This window comes from Manis javanica, chromosome 4 (assembly GCF_040802235.1).
Source record: "Manis javanica isolate MJ-LG chromosome 4, MJ_LKY, whole genome shotgun sequence".
Classification (NCBI taxonomy): Eukaryota; Metazoa; Chordata; class Mammalia; order Pholidota; family Manidae; genus Manis; species Manis javanica.
Genome location: NC_133159.1, coordinates 165,580,158 through 165,606,231, shown reverse-complemented (window position 1 = coordinate 165,606,231; position 26,074 = coordinate 165,580,158). Strand labels below are relative to the sequence as shown.

Here is a 26,074-nt window from a genome sequence, read left to right as displayed (position 1 = left end):
TGATAACTTAGTATAAAAAAAAGATACATAAAAATTAAGCACATTTGTTGAGCTAGATTTCTGTGTAGAGAACAATGACTATTGGCTTAAGTCCTCAAATATCTTAAAACCTAATTTAATACTTCTTTACAAATACTCTTTATTTCCTATTTTTTAAAAACTTTGTATCATGGAAATTTTCAAACAAAAAGTATTAGTGAAATTATTAAGAACTAGTACAATGAAGTCCCCAAATACTCATTACGCAACTTCAACAGCTATCAGTATCTTGCTTATATTTCGTCTGTTTCCCAACTCCACATGCAGCCTTTTAGGGGAGCAGGATAGGGGGCAGAGTATCTGAAATATTTTAAAGCAAATGCCAGCATAGAATCATTTCACTGCAAACACAGATAAGGAAATAAGGACTCTTTTACTTCAACATAGTCATAATTCCATTGTGTTAACTAACAAAATTATAATAAATGTTTAAGATTACCTAATACTCAGTCCATACTTAAATTTCCCTTTCTATCTAAAAAAAGGTCTTCTTGGTTTATTTAGATTGGGGCCCAAACATGGTGTAGACGTTGCATTTCATTGTCTTTTAAGCCTTTTAGTCTCCTGTGCCCTTTTTTTTATTACTGTGGACTGGGTCATTTGCTTTGTAGGAATTCTCGCATTTGAATTTGGCTGATTCCAACCTCATGGTGTCATTTAATGCATTCCTCTTTACTTTGCATTTCCTGTAAACTGGTCATTAGATCTAGGGGCATGATTATATTTACATTAATTTTTTTCCTTTTAAAAATTTTTGCGAGGAATGTTCATAAGGGTTACTGTGTTACACTTCCTTTTGCATCACATCAAAAGCTATATAATGTCTAGTTGTCCCACTTTGAAGTCATATTTGATGAGTGGGCTCAGATATTCTCATTCATCAACAATTTCTCCATCAACTTCTTCCCATTGTCATTGACTATTGTGTATTTTTTCACACTAAAACTATTTCTAGTCAGCTATATATATTTGTAAACCTTTGAGTTGTCCAAAACTGATTCTGACGGCTACCCAACCACTGATTTCTAAGTACATAGAGTCTCCTAACTTTCTAATGGAAACTTTATGGTTTCTGTTTGTTTTTCACTTAATGCTCTGATCTTTCTGGAATATGGTATCAGATGAGATTCCATTTTTATTTTCTTCCAGGTGGTTAGCCACTTGTGCCTGTGTTGTTTTTCCCATTAAATTAATTAGTGCTTTTGTCCTGCATTAAAAACTTACAAACTTCATTCTGTTTCTGTTTTACTAATTACTGGTTCCTACACCAATACCATATTTATTACATTAGAGTGACCTTATGGTGTATCTAATAAGGCTACATTCTCCTTACACATTTTCTTCTTCAATCTTTTTACCTAATGGTTTTGGTAGCCATTCATGATAATTGCCTTGATTTATTATTTCAATAGAGATTATTACCTTTGCTTTTAAGAACTTAATTTTACACATTTTAGCAATATAAGTTATATATGATTCCTACAGTACATCTCTTTGATTTTTAAATGTACATCCTTTAAAATAGCCAGAGTGGACATTTTTATGATTCACTTTAAACCAGAATAATTATTGCTTCTGTAGTTTATATATTTTTTAAAATAAATGAGCTTTCTTTTTGCTTCCCCCCACCAACCCACAACAGATGGAAGAAGAGATATTGACATTTCAGAATGAGTGCAGTGAAAGAATACGAAGCCTGCTAGAGCGTCGAGCAAAAGAGATGAAAGCTTTCAAATCTGAAAGCGAGGGACTAGGTTTTGGAAACGACCTCTCTAACCTTGCCCCTGAGGCATTCAGCCAAACCCCCCCTGGACCTCCTCACAGGGCGCATCCCATAGGTGGCCTACCACAAGCCTGGGGCCATCCAATACAAGGTGGGTCCCCAGCGATGCAGGTCACCCTTCTGAGCCAATGCATGGGGTACCCCGAGGTAGCAGTATGTGAGTTCGCAATAGCCTTCGGGTTCTGAGGCAGACAGCTGCCGGGGGATGGACGGAACAGGGCATGAACAGAAGCACCAGTGTCACTTGACAAATATCCAATGGGTCACACATGTCTTACACGTGACCTAATAATTGAGAATGGTGAGGAGGAGCCAAGATGGCGGTGTGAGTAGGACAGCAGAAGTCTCCTCCCAAAAACATATATATTTTTGAAAATACAAGAAATACGACCATTCCTAAAACAGAGACCAGAAGATACAGTACAATAGCCAGGCTACATCTACATCTGCGAGAACCCAGTGCCTCACGAAGGGGATAAGATACAAGCCATGGCCTAGCAGGACCAGAGGGAGCCCAGGACTGCTAAATACCCAGCCCTAGCCATCCGCACCAGAGCATGGACACACAGTGCGTGGTGTGCTGGATACTAGGGAAACTGAACAGTAAAAACTGCGAGCGGGTCCCCACGGCCAGCGCACCTGGGACAAAAGAAAAGCATGTGCTTTTTGAAGGTCTTAAAGGGACAGGGGCCTCACAGCTGGATGGAGGCATCCCGGCATATAGCCCAGCAGCTGGGAATCCCCAGGAACTCCAGGTGCCCCAACCCCATGGGCGACAACATAGCTTGGCGGCCCCCCACAGTGATAAACAGCCTCCCGCCCACTCCCCCTCTGGCGCGGCCCCACCAGAGCAGAGCAGCAGCCTAAAAGTGGCCACGCCCACAGCAACCGCATGGAGCTTACTCCACAGTAGCGGGGCAAGAATCAGAGACCCCATCTGCACGCAGCTGCCCAGTAAAAGCCACTAGGGGTCACCGTTCTCCCAGGAAAGAAAGGTCAGGAGCAAGTGGAAAGGGACTTTGATCTCCCAGCTGACACACATGCCAAGTGCCTACGACTACCTCTATCACCATGAAAAGGCAGAAGAATTTGATACAGACCAGACTAACCCAGACATCCTCCCCTGAGAGGGAATCTGAGGAGATAGATTTAACCAATCTTCCTGAAAAAGAATTCAAAATAAAGGTCATAACCATGCTGATGGACTTGCAGAGAAATATGCAAGAGCTAAGGAGGGAGAACACAGAAATAAAACAATCTCCGGAAGGATTTAAAAGCGGAATGGACGAGATGCAAGAGGCCATTAATGGAATAGAAATCAATGAACAGGAACGCAGAGAAGCTGACGCAGGGAGAGAGATAAAAGGATCTCCAGGAGTGAAAGAATATTGAGAGAACTATGTGACCAATCAGAATGGAACAATATCCACATTATAGGGGTACCAGAAGAAGAGAGAGAAAAAGGGATAAAAAGTGTCTTTGAAGAAATAATTGCTGAAAACTTCCCCAAACTGGGGGAGGAAATAGCCTCTCACACCATGGAAGCACACAGAACTCCCAACACAAGGGACCCAAGGAGGACAAGACCAAGACACATAATAATTAAAATGGCAGAGATGAAGGACAAGGGCAGAGTACTAAAGGCAGCCAGAGAGAGAAAAAAAGTCACCTACAAAGGAAAACCCTTCAGGTTATCATCAGACTTCTCAACAGAAACCTTACAGGCCAGAAGAGAATGGCATGATATATTTAATGCAATGAAAGAGAAGGGCCTTGAATGAAGGATACTATACCCAGCACGATTATCATTTAAATATGAAGGAGGGATTAAGCAATTCCCAGAAAAGCAAAAATTGAGGGAAAGGCTAAACAGATGTCACCAGAGAAAATAAAATCACAGCAAAGAAAGCGGACCAATCAATTACTAACTAAAGGCAAAAAACAAAATCAACTACCCACAAAAGCAGTCAAAGAAAACACAAAAGAGCACACACACATACACACACACACACACACACACACACACACACACACACACACAGAAAAAAAACACCTAACATACAAAGAATGGAGGAGGAGGAATAAGAAGGGAGAGAAATGAAGAATCATCAGACTGTGTTTATGATAGCTTAATAAGTGAGTGAAGTTAGACAGTAAGATAGTAAAGAAGCTAACCTTGAACCTTTGGTAACCAAAACCTAAATCCTGCAATGGCAATAAGTACATATCTTTCAATAATCACTGTAAGTGTAAATGGACTGAATGCACCAATCAAAAGACACAGAGTAATAGAATGGATAAAAAAGCAAGACCCATCTGTATGCTGCTTACAAGAGACTCACCTCAAACCCAAAGACATGCACAGACTAAAAGTCAAGGGATGGAGAAAGATATTTCATGCAAACAAGAAGGTGTTGCAGTACTAGTATCAGACAAAATAGACTTCAAAACAAAGAAAGTCACAAGAGATAAAGAAGGACATTATATAATGATAAAGGGCTCAGTCCAACAAGAGAATATCACCATTATAAACATCTATGCACCCAACACAGGAGCACCAACATATGTGAAACAAATACTAACAGAATTAAAGGAGGAAATAGAATGCAGTGCATTCATTTTAGGAGACTTCAACACACCACTCACTCGAAAGGACAGATCCACCAGACAGAAAACAAGTAAGGACACAGAGGCACTGAACAACACACTAGAACAGATGGACCTAATAGACATCTATGGAACTCTACACCCAAAAGCAACAGGATACACATTCTTCTCAAGTGCACATGGAGCACTCTCCAAAATAGACCACATACTAGGCCACAAAAAGAGCCTCAGTAAATTCAAAAAGATTGAAATTCTACCAACCAACTTCTCAGACCACAAAGGCATAAAACTAGGAATAAATTGCACAAAGAAAGCAAAAAAGGTCACAAACCCATGGAGGCTTAACAACATGCTCCTAAATAATCAATGGATCAACAACCAAATCAAAATAATTGAGAATGGCCATTCTGCTGGAACAGTCCAGCAAAGGAAACTCCCTGTAGACATCATCACAAGCAGCCTCCTCGCTTGGGTGCTACCATGTGGAAGCTGAGTACAGATGGTATATTTTATTCATTTTTGTAAAGCGTTCTGTTTTGTGTTTACTAATTGGGATGTCATAGTATTTAGCTGTCAGGTTTTGTGCTTTGTTTTGTTTTTAACTTTTGGGGAAATTTTATATAAAGGGGAATTGGTGTGTATGTGTGTTTATTAAATATGCACACACACACACATACAGTGCACGTGGTAAAAAGAAACTGGTTAGATAGGGGGTATTTTCTGAAAACTGCAAAAACAATTCAGCAACGTGGCTTGACTCATCACTTTTGGACAAGTCTATCCTAAGAAATTTGTGCAAAGATCTAAAGCCTTTCTCTGTATACCCCAGGTTCTTATGAGCCGCTCACAGCAGCCAGCATATGCTAAAACAAGTTATTATGGAAACACACCTGTATCCCCTCACCAATGTATTTTGGTTATTAAATAAATGTATTTTGTCTGACTTTTATTTATTAAATTGGCCTCATTTGGAGTAGGAAAAAAGTGGAAATCCATGAACACTAAAGGGTTGCATTGACTCTTTCAGAGAGTAGAAGACAACCTAATTCTTTTTCTGAATGCTGCAAGCTTGTCAGGGATTTTTTTTTTTTTTTTTGGTCTATTCTATTGTGCCTTCTTTGTGGTATGGTGAGATGGAGGTGCTTCAGGAGATCCCAAGTTTTGTGGAAATTACATTGTCAAACTTGTAAGCCTCCAAAGGGGAAGACAAAAAGGGTGAGAGGGGCCCCTGAAAGCTCATATGAGGGGTATGTTCAGTAGCAGAGTGAGGAGATGAAGCCTATGTATATCCTGATGTTTTGTTGCTTATGCTGTGATACGTCATCCTAGCTGAGCTAAGCTCTGTTAACTTCCAAGACCCCAAACAGTACTTTTACTTTGTTTATACAAAAACAAAGACATGTAGCCAATACAAATCAAAGGCCAGAGGTATTTGAATGATGCCGTATTTACAGACCACCATCTCTTGGAATTCTCATCACACTACTTAGACATAATTCGATTACCCCCTTTTGGTTTATGGGGTTTCCTGTTTACAAGTAGAATAGCCCGTTATTTAAGTGCTTAGTTGCCGAGTGAGCCAGGAGTCACTGAGCCTGTGACTTTACCAGGGCTGACTAACCCTCAGCACCACTGTAGGTTTTGCTGCATGTGCAGGTCCTCTTCCTTTTTTTTTTTTTTTTTTTTTTCTGTTGTTGATTGCTGTTTTTGTTGCTGCAATACTTTACAAACTTCTAGTTTCTTGAGACTTAGTGATTGCTTGGCATCATGTTAACATCACACGACAGAAAATACCACTTGCAGAAGTCTAAAGCCTCGGTGCTAACGTACTACTGAAAAGGAACCAGCAAGTTTGGCAAATAAAAAAAAAAACACTACAGTGAGTTATGGTGGTCAGGAAATCTCTTGACGAAAGCTGTCGCGTGCCCTGTCCTCGCCGGCAAGAACAGCATGCAACAACAGCAGGATTCTTCTGCAGAAAGCTTTATTCTTCAGCTCTTTGTGAAACAAATGAGTTGGGCAGGACCTAGAGGGGAAGGAGAGGCTTGCTTATATAGTTCTCATGCTCTGACCTGGTTGGTGCGGCTCCATATGCCTTATTAGCATAACCATTTGGTGGGTCTCATTGGTCCTTATGCCAAGGCGCAATTAGCATGTAGTTTAGTGGTGTGGGATGATTTGTCATTAGGAAGTTCGGGGCCTTCCGGCTGCCCTGCATGGGGCGCTATTTTCTGAGCGCGGCTGCCAACATCTCCCCCTTTTTTGTCTAACAGAAGCTCAAGGCGGAACTTGCCAGCAGAGGCGGAGACAGAGGCCTGACCTCCATCATACTTCTTGATGCCCCCTTTTTGGAGAGGGGTTCTGGGCATCTACCCCTATGCAGTCAGGCATGCCTCTCAGAGGGGTCCAAGACCTCTTGCAGTGCTTTGCCTCGCATCCTCTGGCTGGCGTTGGGACCGCTTGGTACAAAGGGTTTGGACCCTTTTTCTCAACCCTCTTGCACCATGAGCTTCTTATAGAAAGCTGTGATTAAGCATTGAGGTACTCGGGCCTGGTGCAGTGCCACATGGGCTCAGGGTGCAAGAGCTACCTCAAGCTAAAGCCGAGCTTCTTTCTTAAGCATGTTGAGCCACACTTGGGGAGAGGCGCCAATGTCTATCGCCATTAGGGCTTGAGCAAGGATCACCTTGTCCTGCTTATGTTGGTTGCGGAGTCTACATAACAACCAGAGTAAGAGCATGAGACCTCCAAGCAGGAACACGCCCATCCCAGCCATGCCCGCCCACTCCTTGACGTGGGAGAGAGCTCTGAGGAACCAGGAAGAGAGTCCTTCCGCTACGGAGATATCTAGACGGGTGGAGTTGATGTGGATAATTTTTCGCCGCAGCTCTTCTAGTGTCCCATCGAAGTCTTGGGACCAGTTTCCTGAAAGATACTGGGACAGGTCTCGTGACAGATTAGCTGCCCGTGTAAAATTTTTATATTGAATGCTAGTGATGCAGAGGGCACGATATTTCTGCTCACATCCCAATTGGGCTATTTGCCAGAGCACCTCCATTTGTTCTTCCACGAGATCTATGCGTTGATTGAGGATCATTATTCCTCCTTTCAGTTTGCCATCAAGTGTGGACTGTTGGTCCAGGGCAGAAGCTACTGAGGCTGCAAGGTTATTGAGCTCTGTAGCCGATTTGATGGAGGTGTCTAAAGCTATACCAGCGGCGGTGGCTGCGACCGCGGTCGCGGAGATCAGGAGCACTATGGCGGCTGTAACACCGAAATCGCGCCTTTCTCGAAACAGAGTCATGGTGTTAGGGGCGTCTACGGGAACAGGGACCCAACGGGGGATGCGGACTACCAAAGCATTGGTAAAGTTACGCGCATCCCAACACTGAGACAGAAAGCAGGTTTCATTGGAGCAGGAGTCAAAGCTACTATTGGATAAGATAAACAGAAATGGGGGGTATACGCATACTGGAGAAGGTGGAAAAAGGGAATTAGGTGACTCTGGACCTGATTTTGCTGAACACGTGTAGTTCTCGTTGTTATGGGTCATGATCATGTTCCAGTGTGCGCGCATGTGGTTATTCTCGCACCAAAAGGTGATATTTTTTACACCGATTCCCCCACCCTGGAGGGCGGAAAAGGGGGAGAGGTCGGTACACGAGCCATTGACTCTACACAGCATCCATTTATGGAAGGGGTTCATGCTCAGCTGCTGACGAAACTCGCCTTCGAGCACCTTTACTGGCCACCAAGCCTCATTGGCTGGCCGTCCCTCCATATCTGGGGAGATGGTAAACTCCTGCCTCTCAGTTGCCCACGTTACTACAGTTGACTGACAGTCAGTCCAGGGCCACAGCTCTCCCTCATAGTCGCCCACACAATGGGAGGCATATTTGGGTTGACGAGGCCTGTCGGTGGAATTGTTCCTGGGAGAGTGTACAAATGTGCCATTGATCCAGAGAACCATCTGGTGGATAGTCATGTTCTTATAGGACGGGCTCCCTTCCTTATTAGGCCCTTCAAATTTAGCTGACATAACGGGGAGGCTACTGGCCTCTAGAATTATGTCACTGAACCATCCGTATTTCCTCCGTTTCAGGGAGATACAGCCAGCTAGATTCTGAGTGGTGAAGCATAATGACCCATTAGTTACGAAGGATCGGTTTTCTCCCAGGGGAGCTACTAGGGTGTCTTTAACTAAGTAGGGCAAGTTCATACTAGTATTGGTAGTGAAAAAGCGCGGAAAAACGGCTGCATTGAAACGGACAGGCATAGGCTTAGGAAAGGCAGACAGGATTCCCCATCTCAATACTCCCTGAGTCGGGGTCTCCAGTGTCAGGAGCAGGGTCAGGAGGTACAGCGAAGACATCTCCTTTGTTTAGGACTTTCCTCGTTAGGCGCTCCGGGATCCAGAAGGGATTTTCTTCACCCTGGGGGAAAACACACACAGCTCCCCTGGATCTGATTATGATTGGATCCGGGCCCTTCCATTGGTTAGATAACACGTCCTTCCATTTTACTAGTTCTTGTGGGTCTTTTGGCCACTGATTATGGCGATCCGCTGCTGTATGGCTTTGAGCATCCAGATTCAAAAAATTTATAGTGAAAAGTGCTAGGGCTATGGCAGTTTTTGGTGTGGGGGGTATATCTTCAATTCCCCCTTTTTGTTTAAGTAAATAGGATTTGAGCGTGCGGTTCGCGCGTTCCACAATCTCTTGACCCTGTGGGTTGTAGGGAAGGCCAGTGATATGTTTTATCCCTATGTGATGACAAAATTGAGCAAATTTTGTAGAGGTATAGGCTGGGCCATTGTCTGTTTTCAGAATCTGTGGTAACCCTCATGCGCTCCAAGCTTTAAGGCAGTGCTGGATGACATGGGAAGCTTTCTCTCCTGACAATGGGGAGGCAAAGATGACTCCTGAACAAGTATCTACGGATACATGTACATATTTCAGTTTCCCAAAAGACGAAATATGCGTCACATCTATTTGCCAAACTTGTAAAGGCTTAATACCTCTGGGGTTGATCTCAACATGAGGTGTGGGAAGGAAGCTGCAGCAATGTTGGCAGCTAAGGACAATGTTCTTAGCTTCGGCTCTGGTTATGCTAAACCGCTTGCGCAGTGTTTCGGCAGTGACATGAAATTGTGTATGGAATTTTGAAGCTGTGGTGATAGGGTCTAGCAGGGGAAAAGCTATATTTCTGGTTGCGAGGTCTGCCAGGTGGTTGCCTTGGGTCATAGGCCCGGGAAGGCCTGAATGTGCTCTGATATGAGTTATATACAAAGGAGATTGCTTATGAAGTAGTGCTGATTGTATCTGTTTGAACAAAGTGGCTACTGGGCTGGACGCTTTGATTAGCCCGGCCACTTCTAGAGATTTGACTGCATTAACTACATAACAGGAGTCAGACACAATATTTAAAGGTTCAGGAAAGATTTGTAGGACCTCTAAGACTATGCGACATTCCACTATTTGTGGAGTGTCAGGCGTGTAGCCTTTTGTCACAACTTTGCCATCATGGACATAGGCACCTGTGCCTGTCTTAGACCCGTCCGTGTAAACTGTTTTTCCATGAGGCAGCGGGGTTAGGCTAGTGACCCGAGGAAATACTAGGAGATGATTTTTGGCGAAGTTGATGAGGGGATGTTTAGGGAAATGATTATCAAAGGTTCCTGAGAAACTGTAAGCAAGTATGGCCCAATCATCGTTCATAGCACATAATACTTGTATTTGTTCTACGCTGTAAGGGGTTATAATTTTAGCTGGAGCCTCTCCGAAATGTGTCATGGAGGTTTTTACTCCTCTCAAAGCAAGTTTGGCCACGGCTGCTGGATAGTACTCTATTGTCCTAGCTTGAGAGGCTTGGGGATGAATCTAGATCAGTGGGCCGTGCTGCCATAAGACTGCTGTTGGCAGCTCTGGGGTGGGAAGGACACACAACTCAAAGGGTTCATTCGATTGCACTCTATTTAATTGTGCTGTCATCAAAGCTTGTTCTACTTTGCGAATGGCTTGTAATGCCTCAGGTGTGAGGGAGCGCGGTGACGTTAGTTGTGGGTCTCCTTCTAGGGTTTTAAATAGTGGAGTCAATTCAGTGGTGGGTATCTTTAAGTATGGGCGCAACCAATTAATATCCCCTAGGAGTTTTTGGAAGTCATTCAAATTTCGCAATTGATTATGTCTTATCTCAAGCTTTTGGGGGCAAATTACATCTGTGTAAATGGTTGCTCCTAGGAATTTGCTAACACTAGATTTTTGGACCTTCTCGCTTGCTATATTCAGTCTCCAATTTTCTAGGGATCTAGTGAGATCTATATATGCTTCTTCTATTTCCGCTGGTTGTGGGGAGCAAAGAAGGATGTCATCCATGTAATGGATGATCTTTAGCGTGGGATAGGTCTTACGAATTGGGTCTAGCGCTCGCTGAACGTACAGTTGACATATGGTGGGGCTATTTGCCATTCCTTGAGGGAGGACCTTCCACTGAAATCTGGCATCGGGTTGTTCATGGTTAATAGCTGGCAAAGTAAAAGCAAATCTTTCCCTGTCCTTGGAGCTTAGAGGTATAGAAAAGAAACAATCTTTAATATCTATTATGAGCACTTTCCATTCTTTGGGTAAGGCAGAGAGGAGTGGCAGTTCCCGTTGTACGGGTCCAAGCATTCTCATTTGAGCATTTACTGCTCTCAGATCATGAAGCAACCTCCATGATTTTGACTTTTTCCTGATTACAAATATGGGTGTGTTCCATGGGGACACAGAGGGTTCTAGGTGTCCCACTTGGAGCTGCTCTTGCACTAAACAATGAGCTGCTTCTAATTTTTCAGAGGATAGGGGCCACTGAGGAACCCATACGGCCTCCTCTGTGAGCTAAGGTATGGGCATGGCATCTTCAATGGCCCTTATGAAAAACCTAGGCCGTGACGGTCATTCTTTACTTTGGGCAGGATGGGCTCTATGTGTCCCTGTTGGTGTTTCCCCAGCCCCTTGCCAGGGATGTATCCCATGTCCATCATCATGCCTTGGGCGGGGGTGGAGTATTCATTAATGAGTTTGAGGCCTAAGTCTCTCATGACATCCCTCCCCCATAAATTGACCGGTAGAGGGAGTACATAAGGGGTGACTGTACTCTCTTGTCCTTCAGGGGCTCGCCATTTCAATGGTTTGGCACTAATTGAAGGGCTTGACTCATATCCTAAACCTTGTAATGAATGTGAGGATTGGGTCACAGGCCACTTGGAGGGCCACCAGGTTGTAGAGATAATACTTTTATCTGCTCCAGTGTCTAGGATTCCCTCAAAGCTCTTTCCCTCTATTTGAAGAGTTAATTTTGGTCTGTCTGCTAAATCTAATACTATGAAGGCTGAATCCCAGTCAGAGGAGCCGAAGCCCTTTTCTCCCCTCTCCGTGTTGGTAGCAGGATAATTGGCGTGGAGACTAGGTAAAACTAAGAGCTGGGCTATGCGGTCTCCCGGGGATATAGGATAGATTCCTCTGGGAGCCGAACACATGATTTTTACCTGTCCTTCATAATCTTGATCTATGACTCCGGGATGAACTACCAGGCCTTTCAATGCAGCAGAAGAGCGCCCTAGGAGTAACCCAATGGTATTTGGTGGTAGGGGGCCTTTAAAGTCTGAAGGGATAGGCTGAACTCCCATCTGTGGAGTCAACACTATTCTGGTGGTGGCACGGATGTCCAATCCCGCGGAACCTGAAGTGGCTCTCCTTGGGGGGCCTGGTTGTTCCCGAATGACACTTGCGTGCTGGTTGCCCCATATATTTGCGGGCCCTGGTGACGGGGGCCCCTCTGGGCGTTTTTTGGCAACTCTAAGGGTTTCCCTTCTATATCTTTAATAGACCGGCACTCATTAGCCCAATGCCTGCCTTTCTTACACTTAGGGCACAACTCAGGGGTCTTTTGGGTTGTTTGTTCTGAAGCTGGGCTCCTACACTCTCTCTTTATATGTCCTAATTTCCCGCATTGAAAGCATTTGATACTTCTGTTAGTGATCCTGGCTTGTTTGTGGCTCTGTAATATGGCCGCGGCTAGGCCCGCATTGGTGAGTGGCCCTCCTATTTCTCTACAGGCTTTCAACCAGGCATGTATCCCTTTTTGTTTCCAGGGTGTTATCGCCTGTCTGCATTCCTTGGTACATTGTTCAAACACTAATTGCTCCACTAGGGGCATTGCTTGTTCTTGATCTCCAAATATTCTGCCTGCGGCCTCTATCATACGAGCGACAAAGTCAGAAAATGGCTCGCTCAGCCCCTGAATAATTTTTGTCAAATTGCCTGATACTTCTCCTTTGTTGGTGAGGGCTTTCCATGCCTTGGCGGCGCACGTGTTTATTTGTGCATATACCTGTAAGGGGAAGGCGGTCTGGTCGGCTACCCACTGTCCTTGGCCCGTCAGCATATCATATGACTATGCAGGCTGTCCTTCGGCCGCGTTTGCGCGTGCCTGGGTCATGCTGATATCATGCCACAATGCCTTCCATTCTATGTATTGCCCCATACTAGAAAGGCATGCCTTAGTTACATATTGCCAGTCTGCGGGTGTCATGGCTGTCTCTGTTAATCTCTCAACTTGTGCTATGGTATAGTTAGCACTGACTCCATAAGCCCGAACGGATTCTGCTAACTCCTTAACTTGTTTATGGCTCAGGGGCTGGTGAGAGCGTACACCGTTATCCTCAAATACAGGAAACATTTGTCTAATTGCCTGAAGAGTATCTGGGTGGCAAAAGGAGAGTGCGCCACTCACGTAAGGTGGCGGGGCAAAGGGCGTCGGGGGACACCCTGCTTTCATTTTTTCCTTGGTCCGCTTTTCAACTTTGCTGGTTCCCTTACTTCTACACTCTGCGGTTTTATTTTCTTCCCCTTCCTCTGCGGACGTTAATTCCTCCTCAGATTCCCTATTGGAGAGTTGGAGGTCCCTCAACTCTTTCCAGGGGTATTTACTATTTTCTCCGAGGCGATTGTCACTCGCTTCTCGGGGCTCTTTCGCTTTTGCCCTAGGCGGGCTTTCTCCCTCACTCTGAGGTTTCTTTACCTTCGTTTTTGTGGCCTTTTTTCGGCCGCGCGCGCTCTCTGTTTCCCGTTCCGTTTCTGACATGCTCTCTTGGATATCTGTCAATGCTCTCTGACCTTCTTTTATTACCTTTTCACATCTCTCATCTTGCAGACAAGCTCTAATCAGTTTCCAGAGGGGCCTGGTGCCTCCCCTCAGGCTACCCTCCTCCTCCTCTCTATCAAGATCTTTCCCCAGTTTGTCCCAGCTCGGGATTGAGAGGGACCCTGAACAAATGAACCAGGGGGCCACACGGTCTATCTCCTTCACAAAAGATCCTAAGACTTTGCTGGAGACCTTCAAGTTTCGCTCTTTGAGAGCTGTCTGCAGCGCTGTGACTAATGACGGTGCATTCCCCATGGTGCCTCCTTATTTACAGAGAACCATCAACCATCATCCTAAAAAGCAGGGGCCTCTCGGAACTTACCCCTCCGGGCTTTCTTCTGACCTGCAGTTCTGAATCCTCTCCAGATGTCTGAAGGGTCCTCCCTGTGCCGGTGATGTTCTGGTTCCCGGGTTTCGGCACCACTTGTCGCGTGCCCTGTCCTCGCCGGCAAGAACAGCATGCAACAACAGCAGGATTCTTCTGCAGAAAGCTTTATTCTTCAGCTCTTTGTGAAACAAATGAGTTGGGCAGGACCCAGAGGGGAAGGAGAGGCTTGCTTATATAGTTCTCATGCTCTGACCTGGTTGGTGCGGCTCCATATGCCTTATTAGCATAACCATTTGGTGGGTCTCATTGGTCCTTATGCCAAGGCGCAATTAGCATGTAGTTTAGTGGTGTGGGATGATTTGTCATTAGGAAGTTCGGGGCCTTCCGGCTGCCCTGCATGGGGCGCTATTTTCTGAGCGCGGCTGCCAACAGAAAGCTAACTTCTTTTTTCCAGAGAGGGGTGTGTTTTGTTTTATTTTGTTTTGTTTTGTAATGAAGGATCCACCTGATGCTGACAGATGTGACTTGGGGTCCCACCGCCAGTGTGGAGACTGAGCTGCAGGTGGGTGGGGAGCCATGAATATGACTTGAAGGGAAAAAATGTCCTTCCCCGTGAGCGCTCCAAGTTCCTTTAGGTTGCTGTCCTGCCCTCTCCCCAGTTGTCTTGAAGAACCAGGAGCCCTGCTGCTGACAGACTCCTGCTTTTCACAGAGGGCTCCAAGGTAGCATTCTCCACGGCCTCTCAGTGATGCTCTCCGCCTAGACCAGACCAATCACCATTGAAATCTTGGTTTTCTCAACCAATTTAAGTCTTCTCCAGGTACGTCAGCCCAGTCTGCCTGAATCCACCCCTTTAGGACTTTCTAGCATTCATTTAATGGGAACTGGGAGAAAAATTAATATTTCAGTGTAAATATTTTTAAAACCAAGATCGCAGTAGAATTCACACACAGTCATAGGCAGTGTTTCATGTAGCGCTCTGGTCCGTCGTCCTCCTGGCCACGGTTGAGATCACCAGTTTTTAGGTGGACATAACATGTACTTGATTCTACTGAAAGGGACTTAATTATTTCAATAGCTCTTCTGCATTCAAATATTGTACAGTATCTCAGACAAATTGAGATATCTACATGTTTAGAGGAAAGTGATAGGACCAACCTTTAGAATTTATAAAATGTCCAAAAATATAATGGAATTTGATACCTTTTAAAAAATTCTTACTAGATCTGGCTCCTTTACTGAAGCAGATCAGTTTTGCATATAAAACTCTAAAATCGAAATGGACTTAAATTAGTCAAACTGAATTACTGAGTTCATGCAGACTACATGTACTTGTAAAATCGTGATTGAACACTGACTCCAAATGTCTGTCCAGTAGGGCTTCGTTTTTGCCACAGGACCCGAGCCAGTTTTACATCACTATACCTGAATTATTCCATTAAGTTAATTTGAATTAAAATATATATGGTTTGAAAAAAAAATAAAATGAATAAAATATATATAGTTTGCAAAAAGATTCAAATTAATTCAGATTAATCATTCAGATTGGTTTGTGTGTGTTTGTAAGATTAACTTCTGAGGAATCTCAATCATGGTAGGAATCATCAAAGAGTAAAAGCAGGAAAATCTGAAGGATTTTGAAAGATCCTAAAGAAAGAAGCAGGCACTTTCTCAATCAGTGTACAAATGTCAACCTTCGATTAAACTAATACTACCTCCTCCCCAGTGCTGGTGTTCACTTAATATGTATGTGTTTAAGAAAATAATAAATATGGGAAATTTGTCCAGCATATCAGAAATTTGTAAATGCTATATCTGGTATCCAGAACTTGGCAGTAAAAAGTTTCCTGTGTTCACTGTCTCTCCCTTCTTTTAAGTTAACATTTTGAAAATGTAAAACCTCATACCTTGAGATAATTCTTAATTGGGTTCCCTTCCTTTCATACATATTTTTTTCTGTTTATTAAAATCAGCTGTATCCCCAAATTACAGTATCTACAGGTATTTTCACTGATATATAAGGTTAGCTGGAAAATGTATTTATATTATTTTTATTCAGAACTGCCATTCTTTTCAGTGATCTCTATACCTGGAGATGACTAGTCCTGCATTTAAAGCCACACCCACAGGTATAATACGCTTAGTACTCTAAGCCAAGGATTTACCAGTAAATTGAACTTTTTAGCATAACCATCATGATGTTCAGCTGCCTAGACATCAGATAAACACCACTCAGCAAACTAAGAAACTGTCCTTGACACTCCTTCCCACTCCCGCCTGTTTCCTCACCCCCTTTTCAAAAACCAAAACCTCTGTTATGAGTGTCTTTTTCAGACCATAAGGCAGACTTTAGTAACTTTCTGCTTTAAGTACTAAGTATCTGGCATTTTAAACTTTCATAGAGTACATTGTGTTGGACACTGGAATAATACTCTTCATTTTCACCTGTGAAATATGACTTTATTGTACTTGAAACACCTCTTTTGCATTTCTCCATTTGTGCCATTCACTAGTGGAGATGAATTGTATTATACCATGATCTACTGGCTTTTTAAAAAGCTGTTAAGTATGCACATTTTTGGTATAGCTATTATCATTTGTATGTATATATTGTATATACACATGAGTGCCCATATGTGTGTATAGATAGGTGGATGTATCTCATACTGTACATTTCCATCAGGGCACTTAAGGTTCTGTTACTTGGTTATTTCAGTCCTCAGTTAAGGCAAGAATGCATGTGTTTCTTAAGAGTGAGTACTCTGGGTTGATATTTATGAAAAGATGGTCATTAGATGCTATCTTTTCTTTTTTAATACCCTCTTAGCACTTGTGTGGGTGGGAAGAAAACTGGGTAAAATGTGGATCCATAAGATGCAATGCAGTAAAAAGTACTGGGGATGGAGCCAGTTAGTGTTTCCATGGGTCTGTGTCGTGATACAGTAAAAAATAAGTGATGCGGAGAGAAACGAACCATGGAGATTGAAAAACACTGGTGGTGATACCTCTGCAAAGATGATAGCCAATCACATAATCTTCATGTGCGCTATCTCTACATTTTTCTTAGTGATGCCGTTGATCCTTGTACTTTCTGTACTCCATTAATACTAATAACTATTAATTTTGCTAAGGACCAAAATAGCCAAGAAAGGAGTTGCGGTTATGGCATCTAAGGTTCTCCTAAACTAAAGTCAACAGGCCATGGCCACTGGGGGAGGGATATGGGGTTGGCAGGGGGCTTTCTCTCTCCAGCTGCCTCTTCCTGCTTGCTAATAGTTCTTCCCGCACCTCTGCCCCTTCTGAGCCACTACTATATAAGCACAGATTTGGCCCAACACAGCAGCCCTTTCCGAGGAATTTTATATGGTCCTGCATATTTTTGTCCCATTCTCCCAATGTAAAGTGTCTAGTGTGTATTCAATTCAGGAAATAATATGTTTAAGTATATAAGTATGAATCGCTATTAGTGATATAAGGAGGTTTCTGTTTTTTAGATAAACTTCTTCCTCTAAGGGGAAAAGTCACATCTTGGGCTGCCATCTTGGAGCTGCTTACCAAAATACAGGTCATTATTAAAGAAAAACAAATTCGCTCTTCTGTTTTGCCTCATCTAACGTGATAGGGCTCCCACCAGTTTGTAGCATTGCCTTTGAAAAGGCCCTCTAAGTTGGTAAGAACTGGAAGTTTCCCATGCTCAGATTCCTTAAAAGGATGAAGAGTGTGCTGTACATGTAGCAGACTTGCCTCTAGTGCACAAGGACTCTGACTGAAGTGTATTTTGCTGTGTCTCTGGTTATGTTGTCTGAACTTTTATGAAATCATTACAATAGGTCTGCATTGGAAATGCTTCTTTGTGAAAAACTAATTTTATTGAACACTGTCTAGAAAAAGAAATTGAAGCTCTGAACTCTTCCTTTATTGTGCATTTATAATTTCTACTGGATTCTGGTAGCCCTCTTTATAGTCACATGGCCTAATTTTTCCCTCATTTATATTCAGATTTACAAAATCTCACTCATACAAGGGAAGAGAAACCATTTGGCCTAATGGTAGTCTTCAGATCACAAGTTACCAAGAATGGACTAACAGTTACCAAAGGGAAAGGGACTGGGGAGGATGGGTGGGAAGGGAGGGATAAGGGGAAAAAGAAGCATTATGATTACCACACATAATGTGGTGGGTGGGGGCCACGGGGAAGGCAGTATAGCAACTGCAATGTTGTTCATTGTAAGTGTATATTAATGATACCAAAAAATAATAAAAATAAAATAGAAAAAAAAATGATAAATGTGCCAGGTGGGGAACTGAAACTCATTACATTGCTGATGGGAGTGTAAAATGGTGCAACTATTTGGGAAACTCTTTAACAGATGCTTATCAAGTTAAATAAACATTTACTAGGATAGAGTAAGTCCTTAACTAGTTATCATTTACTCAAAAGAAATTATAACACTGGCACACAGGAACTAGCACACAGCAGCTTTATTCATAATGGCCAAAAACTGCAAATAATACAAATATCTATCAATAAATTAATGTATTATAGAATTATGGTATATTCACACAGTGAAATACTATGCATCATAATAACAAGGAGTAGAGTACTGATACGTGGCAGCAACACAGGTGACTATGGAAAGCATTATGTTCAGCCAAATCCAGAAACAAAATAGCACACACTATACAATTTCCCTGAATTCTCTAACAGGCAAAATTTGTCTAAAGTAATAGATCTACGGTTGTCTGGGACTAGTAGGGGGCAGAAAAGGGGATGTGAGAACAAAAGGAACCACAGGAACTTCACAGGATGATAGAATGTTCTACATATTATTGGGATAGTGAATTATACGAATGTACACTTTTCAAAACCAACTGTACATGCATTTACTGCATGTAAGTCATACCTCAATTATATATGTGTATATATATATATATATATAGTGCAAACTTCTGAACAACGTATGGAAGGATCTGTATGAAATGCTAATATTTCTCTCTTAAAGTAAGTAGGGCTGTGAAGAGCATTGCCTGTTAGCCTAGACATCTGTATTACCTAAATTTTTGTAGCAATCGCTCATAATTTTAAGAAATTTTGTTCTAAATTTGAGAAAAATAAAACAGAATATTTTAAAAACCACAACACATACTCTAATTAGGAAGACTACCCAAATGGCTATTAGCAAATTTTTTAATCCACAAAAGACTAACACATTTTAAAAAATTACTATGTCAAAAAATTTGAATCAAACACAAGAACAGAAACATCCAGATTAAGGGTTAATGTTCCTTAAATATATACATATCATTCAAATCACTCAGAAAGTACCTAATCTGCCAATATATAAATGGCCAAAGGATTTCAACATTCCATAAACAGGTAATAGAGATAATTGGGAGAAGTCAAAACCTGAAGCATAATGGGTGTAGTCATGAGTTTTCTGATTCTGTTTTCCTCTATCTCCTGGCTTTGACCTAAGAGTTGCCTGAGTAACTATTTTGATAGTGGTGATGACAAGAAAACCCTTAAAAGGAGTCCCCTTCTTCTATCCCCAAGGGGACCCTGTGACCTGGAGATGGTGAGGAAATATGCTGGGGTTTTTTCCTACTCTTTTTCCTCTTCGCCCTAGACTTGCAGTGCCAGAGGAACAGAAAAACCCTGTGAGAAAAACCTTTCTCTCAGGCCAGAAAAGCTAGAAACAGGGCCTCTGTTGCCCAAACAGTATGAGGAGAATTGCCATTATGTTTTTTTTCCTTTTCTCTCCTTTCTGCACTGTATGCAAGGACAGCCCCAGTTACGGGGAACTGTACAATGCAGAAGTCTAAGGGCGTCTGTGTCTTTCTGACCAAAGTAACTGGGAAAAGGCCACTGGAATCTGAAGAGAATGGGGAAAATCATGGAGAGGAAACAACTGGAAAAGACATGCCTATCCTGGGTATAAAGTAATACAAGTAACTTGTGTTTGTATAAAATAGACTCAGAAAGTATAGCAAAGGCTATGAGAAAGAGAACTAATGTACGATATGTACTATTGCCTAAGTCCTAGACTATCACTGAGAGACATAGCACAGGCCAAATGTAAAGAGCACAGGGAAAGTTTTGAAAGTAGAACTGGTATTAGAACCGCCACCCACAGAAAGTGAGACAGAACGTGTCATCTACACTGGTTGCTGTCTGCTAAAACAAACAAATCAACCTCCAGAAGATGCAAACATGACTCAGAAATGACAATATCATATTCAAAATGACCAGAATAAAATCCAAAATTTACTGCACATGCTAAAACAAACAACACACACACACACCACTGGAGAATGTGACAAATTATCAAGGGAAAGAAAGGACAGATGCCTATTTTGAGAAGCCTAATGTTGGAATTGTCACATAAGACTTTAAAGCAGCTATTATAACCATAGTAAATGCAGTAATGGTTAACACTCTCAAAATAATTGGAAAGACTGAAGTTCTTAGCAGAAAAATAAGAACTATAAAAGAAGATCCACATCGAGAAATTTAGAACTGAAAAATATAATTACCAGAAATTACAAAAGAAATTGCATGGGCTCAACCGCTGAACAGAGATGATAGAAGGGTCTGTAAACTTGAAGATAACAGAGCAGCAGAAATTATCTACACTGAAGAAAGACAGGAAAAAACACTGGAAAAAATGAATACATCCTTAGAAACTTGTGGGACAGTATCAAACTGTCTAAACTTCACATTATAGGTGTTATATAAAGGAAAAGAGAGAGAATTTTATTTTTTTAGAGAAAATAATTCTTACTCAAAGCAGGAAAGAGCCCAGATTTGACAAAAACATAAATTTAGAGATTCAAGATGCTCAGCAAGCCCCAAACAGAGCAAATTCAAAAGAGTTTAGGCCTGATAAGGCCTAAAATTAAAATCAGTAACAAACAGTTAGGCCTGATAAGGCCTAGACATGTCATAATGCTAAAAAGCAAAGATAAACTAAAATTTGAATGATCACAGATTTCTCATAAAATACAGTGGAGGCCACAGAATGTCAAATGATTAAGGTGAGGAAAGGAAAGAACTGCCAACCCAGAAGAGAATCCTTTATCTAAGCAAAAGTCTTGTAGAATGAATGCAAAAAGCAGAGAGAGAGAAAGACTTAGATGAAGGAAAGCTAAGAGAATCTGACCTCCATTAAGGGAAATGTAAAATATCAAACAAAAGACAGCTGAAGGCTGTATTAATACTACATGAAATATTCAGAGCTTCAGAGCTAAGAAAATTACAAGGAGTAGAGAGACATTACATAATGTCATGATTCCATTCATCAAATTATTTAGGCCTGCTCTAATCTTTATTATGTCCCTCCTTCTACTGACTTTGGGCATCATTTGTTCTACTTTCTCTAGTTTTGTTAATTGTGAGTTTAGACTGTTCATATTGGATTTTTCTTCTTTCCTGAGGCAGGCCCGTATCGCAATATACTTCCCTCTTAGCACGGCCTTCACTGCATCCCACAGATTTTGCAGTGTTGAGTTAGTGTTGTCATTTGTCTCCATATATTGCTTGATCTGTTTTTATTTGGTCTTTGATCCATTGATTATTTAGGAGCATGTTGTTAAGCCTCCATGGGTTTGTAGGCTTTTTCATTTTCTTTGAGTAATTTATTTCTAGTTTCATACTATGGTGGTCTGAGAAGCTGGTTCAATTTCAATATTTTTGAATTTACTGAGGCTCTTTCTTGTGGCCTAGTATATGGTCTATTCTTGAAAACGTTCCCTGTGCACCTGAGAAGAATGTGTATCCTGTGGCTTTTGGGTGTAGAGTTCCATAGATGTCTATTAGGTCCATCTGTTCTAATGTGTTGTTCAGTACCTCTGTCTCCTTACTTATTTTCTGTCTGGTTGATCTGTACTTTGGAGTGAGTGGTGTGTTGAAGTCTCCTAAAATGAATGCATTGCATTCTATTTCCTCTTTTAATTCTGTTAGTATTTGTTTCACATATGTAGGTGCTCCTGTGTTGGGTACGTAGATATTTATAATGGTTATATCCTCTTGTTGGACTGATCCCTTTATCATTATGTAATGTCCTTCTTTGTTTCTTGTGACTCTTTGTTTTGAAGTCTACTTTGTCTGATACAAGTACTGCAATTCCTACTTTTTTCTCCCTATTAGATGCATGAAATATCGTTTTCCACCCCTTTACTTTCAGTCTGTGTATGTCTTTGGGCTTGAAGTGAGTCTCTTGTAGGCAGCATATAGACAGGTCTTGTTTTGTTATCCATTCAGTGACTCGATGTCCTTGGATTAGTATATTCAAACCATTTACATTTAGGGTGATTATTGATAAGTATGTACTTATTGCCATTGCAGGCTTTAGATTCATGGTTACCAAAGGTTCAAGGGTAACTTCCTTACTATCTAAGAGTCTAAACTCAGTTAGTATGCTATTACAAACACAATCTTAAGGTTGTTATTTTTTTCTCTCTGCCTTTTTTCCTCCTCCATCCTTTTTCTCTCTCTTCTTCTGGTACCCCTCTAATATGAATATTGTTCCATTTGGATTGGTCACACAGTTCTCTCAATATTCTTTCATTCCTAAAGATCCTTTTTTCTGTGCCTCAGCTTCTTTGTTTCCTCTTCTCCACTTTCTTTTTCATTTATCCTCTCCCCCACCATATCTAATCCACTTTTAAATACCCCCTTTGTACTCTGTAATGAATGGATCTCTGTGCTGATTTATTTCCTGAGTTCTTGAATGTTTTTCTGTACCTCCATGGTCATGTTTATGATCTTTTTGGAATATATTTCAGGAAGGTTGATGAGTTCATTTCATTTTCACTTGACCCTTTGTAATGTGTTTTGGGGATTTGGGTTTGAACCAGGCTCCTTTGACATTTCATATTTGTATGTGGCACCCTCTAGTATCCAGACATTTGTTCTCTGAGCTGAGTTTCCTGCTCATGTTCTGGCATTTGCCTTGTAACCTACAACAATGGAGAGGAAAGAATGAAACAAAGCAAAACCTTTTTCTTTCAAAACCATCTTAGACCAGTCTACTATCAACTAAGTAGGTAATTCATGTAGGAGATCCCAGTCAACAGCTTCTAATAAAATTTCATCTGAAAAAACAGACAAGCTAGATGGTTCTAAAATTTAAATGGGAATGTAAAGGACCTAGAATAGCCAATATTTTGAAGGGGCATAAAAAGTTGGTAAATGTCCATCAGCATAGCAAAATGTTGTAGAATCACTACTTGTCCTCTCTCTGTTGTACAGCCCTCCCTCCCCTTTCTCCCTCCCCCCATGCATGCTAATCTTAATACCCCCTTTCTTCTCCCCCCCCCCCCTTATCCCTCCCTGCCCACCCATCCTCCCCAGTTCCTTTCCCTTTGGTACCTGTTAGTCCATTTTTGGATTCTGTAATTCTGCTGCTGCTTTGTTCCTTCAGTTTTTCCTTTGTTCTTATACTCCTCAGATGAATGAAATCATTTGGTATTTCTCTTTCTCCACTTGGCTTATTTCACTGAGCATAATACTCTCCAGCTCCATCCATGTTGCTGCACACGGTAGGATTTTCCCTCTTCTTATGGCTGAGTACTATTCCATTGTGTATATGTACCACATCTTCTTTATCCATTCATCTACCGATGGACATTTAGGTTGCTTCCAATTTTTGGCTATTGTAACTAGTGCTGCGATAAACATAGGGGTGCATCTGTCTTTCTCAAACTTGATTGCTGTGTTCTTAGGGTAAATTCCTAGGAGTGGAATTCCTGGGTCAAATGGTAGGTCTGTTTTGAGCATTTTGAGGAACCTCCATACTGCTTTCCACAATGATTGAACTAATTTACATTCCCACCAGCAGTGTAGGAGGGTTCCCAGAAAGGAAAGTTTTTAACAAATTCTGCTGTAACAACTGGTTCTCTGTATTCAAAGTAAATAAATACTTAATCATGCTATATATAGAAATTAATTTGAAAAGTCACTTGACCTAAACCTAAAATCCAGAGTCATACAGCAGAATAAAACACAGAATATTGTCATGACCTTGGGGTCAGCAAATATTTCTTGGTAGGACACAAAAACACTGACTATAATGAAAAAAATGTACAAACTGGATTGTTAGAGACAAAATTCACATAATGTATGATTAATCATTTAAAGTAAACAATTCAGTAGTATTTAGTATATTCATGATGTTTTGCAAGACTGCCCATATCTAGTTACAAAACATGTATAATATTTCAGAAGAAAACCCTGTGTGTTTTAAGCAGTTGCTCCCCCATCTCTCCTTCTGGTAACCATCAAAATATTTTCTGTCTATGGCTTATGTATTTTGAATGTTTCATATAATATGTGACCTGTTGTATCTGGCTTCTTTCACCTAGCATGCTTCCAAGATTCATCCATATTGTATAGGATGTATCAGTACTAAATTCCTTTTTATGGCTGAATAATATCCCACTGTATGCTCATACCCTCATTTGCTTATCCATTTATTTGTTGCTGGACCTCTGTGTTGTTTCCACCTTTTGGCTGTTGTGAATACTGCTGTTACTTTATAGATCCTGAAAAAGGAGCCAGGTGTTGAGGCTATGATTATTGCTTTTTCTCTCCCCATACATTTACCTCTCCATATGATTTTCTCCTATACTTTCTTCTGCGAATTCCCCACTCCAACTATGTGGACATTTTGCCACCATACCCCTCCCTTTTTATATGCCTAAGAAAAGTTAGTACACACACACAAAATTATAAACCAATCTCTTTGGAGAGCAAGAGTTAGATGAAATAATAACAGCTCCAATCAGTCAATATATAATAAGAATAACATGAATTATCAAGAAGGATGATTAGAAAACTGGTTAATATTAATGAAGTATATTTCATGGATCAGAGGAGAAAAACAGGACCATCCTAGTTTTTAAGGTCTTAGTAAACTGAATCTTGAGGAGTACTTCCTTTGCATGATAAAAATTTCTATTTAATTAACACTTATTGAGAAACAGCATATGCAAGGCATCGTGTTATGTTTTAGTGATTCAAACATTAAATAAAGCAAATTCCTGCTCTGAAGAACCTAAAACATGTGATATTACTCACAAAACATTTAGAGTCTTTTCTGCAGCAGACTATCTCACACCTGGGAGTTAATCCAAAGGAAGTAATTCAAATTAAGATACTTTCATAATGTACATTGCAGTGTTATTTTTAGGAGCAAAATCTCTTAACCGTAATGTCCCACAATAGGGGAATACTTGTGGAAATTTCTTCACATTAACTCAATGGACTATGATGCATCCATTATTAAGTTTCCCTCAGTACCCACAATGTGCCAACAAGCTAGCACATAGACTAAATTAGTTCAAAGACCCTGCAGTAATATTGAACTCTATATGTGAAGTAAAATAAGTTGCAAAAAGTATAACAGAGTTTTTCAACTGCTGCCATCACTGACATTTTGGATCAGGTAATGCTTCCATGGGGGCCAGGGGTTTGTCCTACACACTGCAGGATATTTCACAGCCTCCTTGACCTTCACCAGTGGGCCAGCACACCCTCCTGCTTGGTTTTGGTAACTGAAACCATCCCCACATGTTGCCACATGTCCCCTGAGGGGCAGGCTTGCTTTGGTCAAGTATATTGTGTATTTGACATATAACACAATATTCTATATATAGTTTGACTACAACTATGTAAAAACCAATATTGAAAAGAATAAAAATGGGGAGAAACAATGAGGAAGTATTACTTGCTATAATTATTTGAGGTAGGGCAGGGAAGTGGCACAAGCATCATGATTAACTTTCCTAAAAATGTTGAGATAGAAATAGTATAGTAAGAACAGGAGGAACTGTATGTTAAGGCTAAGATCCTTTTTTTTTTTTTTAACGTGGGAGTTAGGAGGTGAGATTCCTAACATATTTTATGGTAATCAGCCAATAACCGACCCTATCTTAAGGCAGGGCAAGTAGTCCTAAATGATGTGTCCCCATTGCTTGAGGGTAACCACTACCTTGGAGAAGAACAGGATTAAGAAATTCCCTGTGTTAAGTTTATCTTACAGAATATCGAGAAGATAGACTATAGATGAGGATACTCACCAGAGATAGACATCATGAGACCACATGTCAAGCCTGCACCACCTCCCCCCACCTCC

The 26,074-nt window shown here is 41.4% G+C and overlaps 1 pseudogene; it reads left to right on the top strand.

Annotated features, from left to right (window-relative positions):
- Positions 1 to 26,074, top strand: part of LOC140849264 (uncharacterized) — a 58,554-nt pseudogene that overhangs the window by 11,771 nt on the left and 20,709 nt on the right.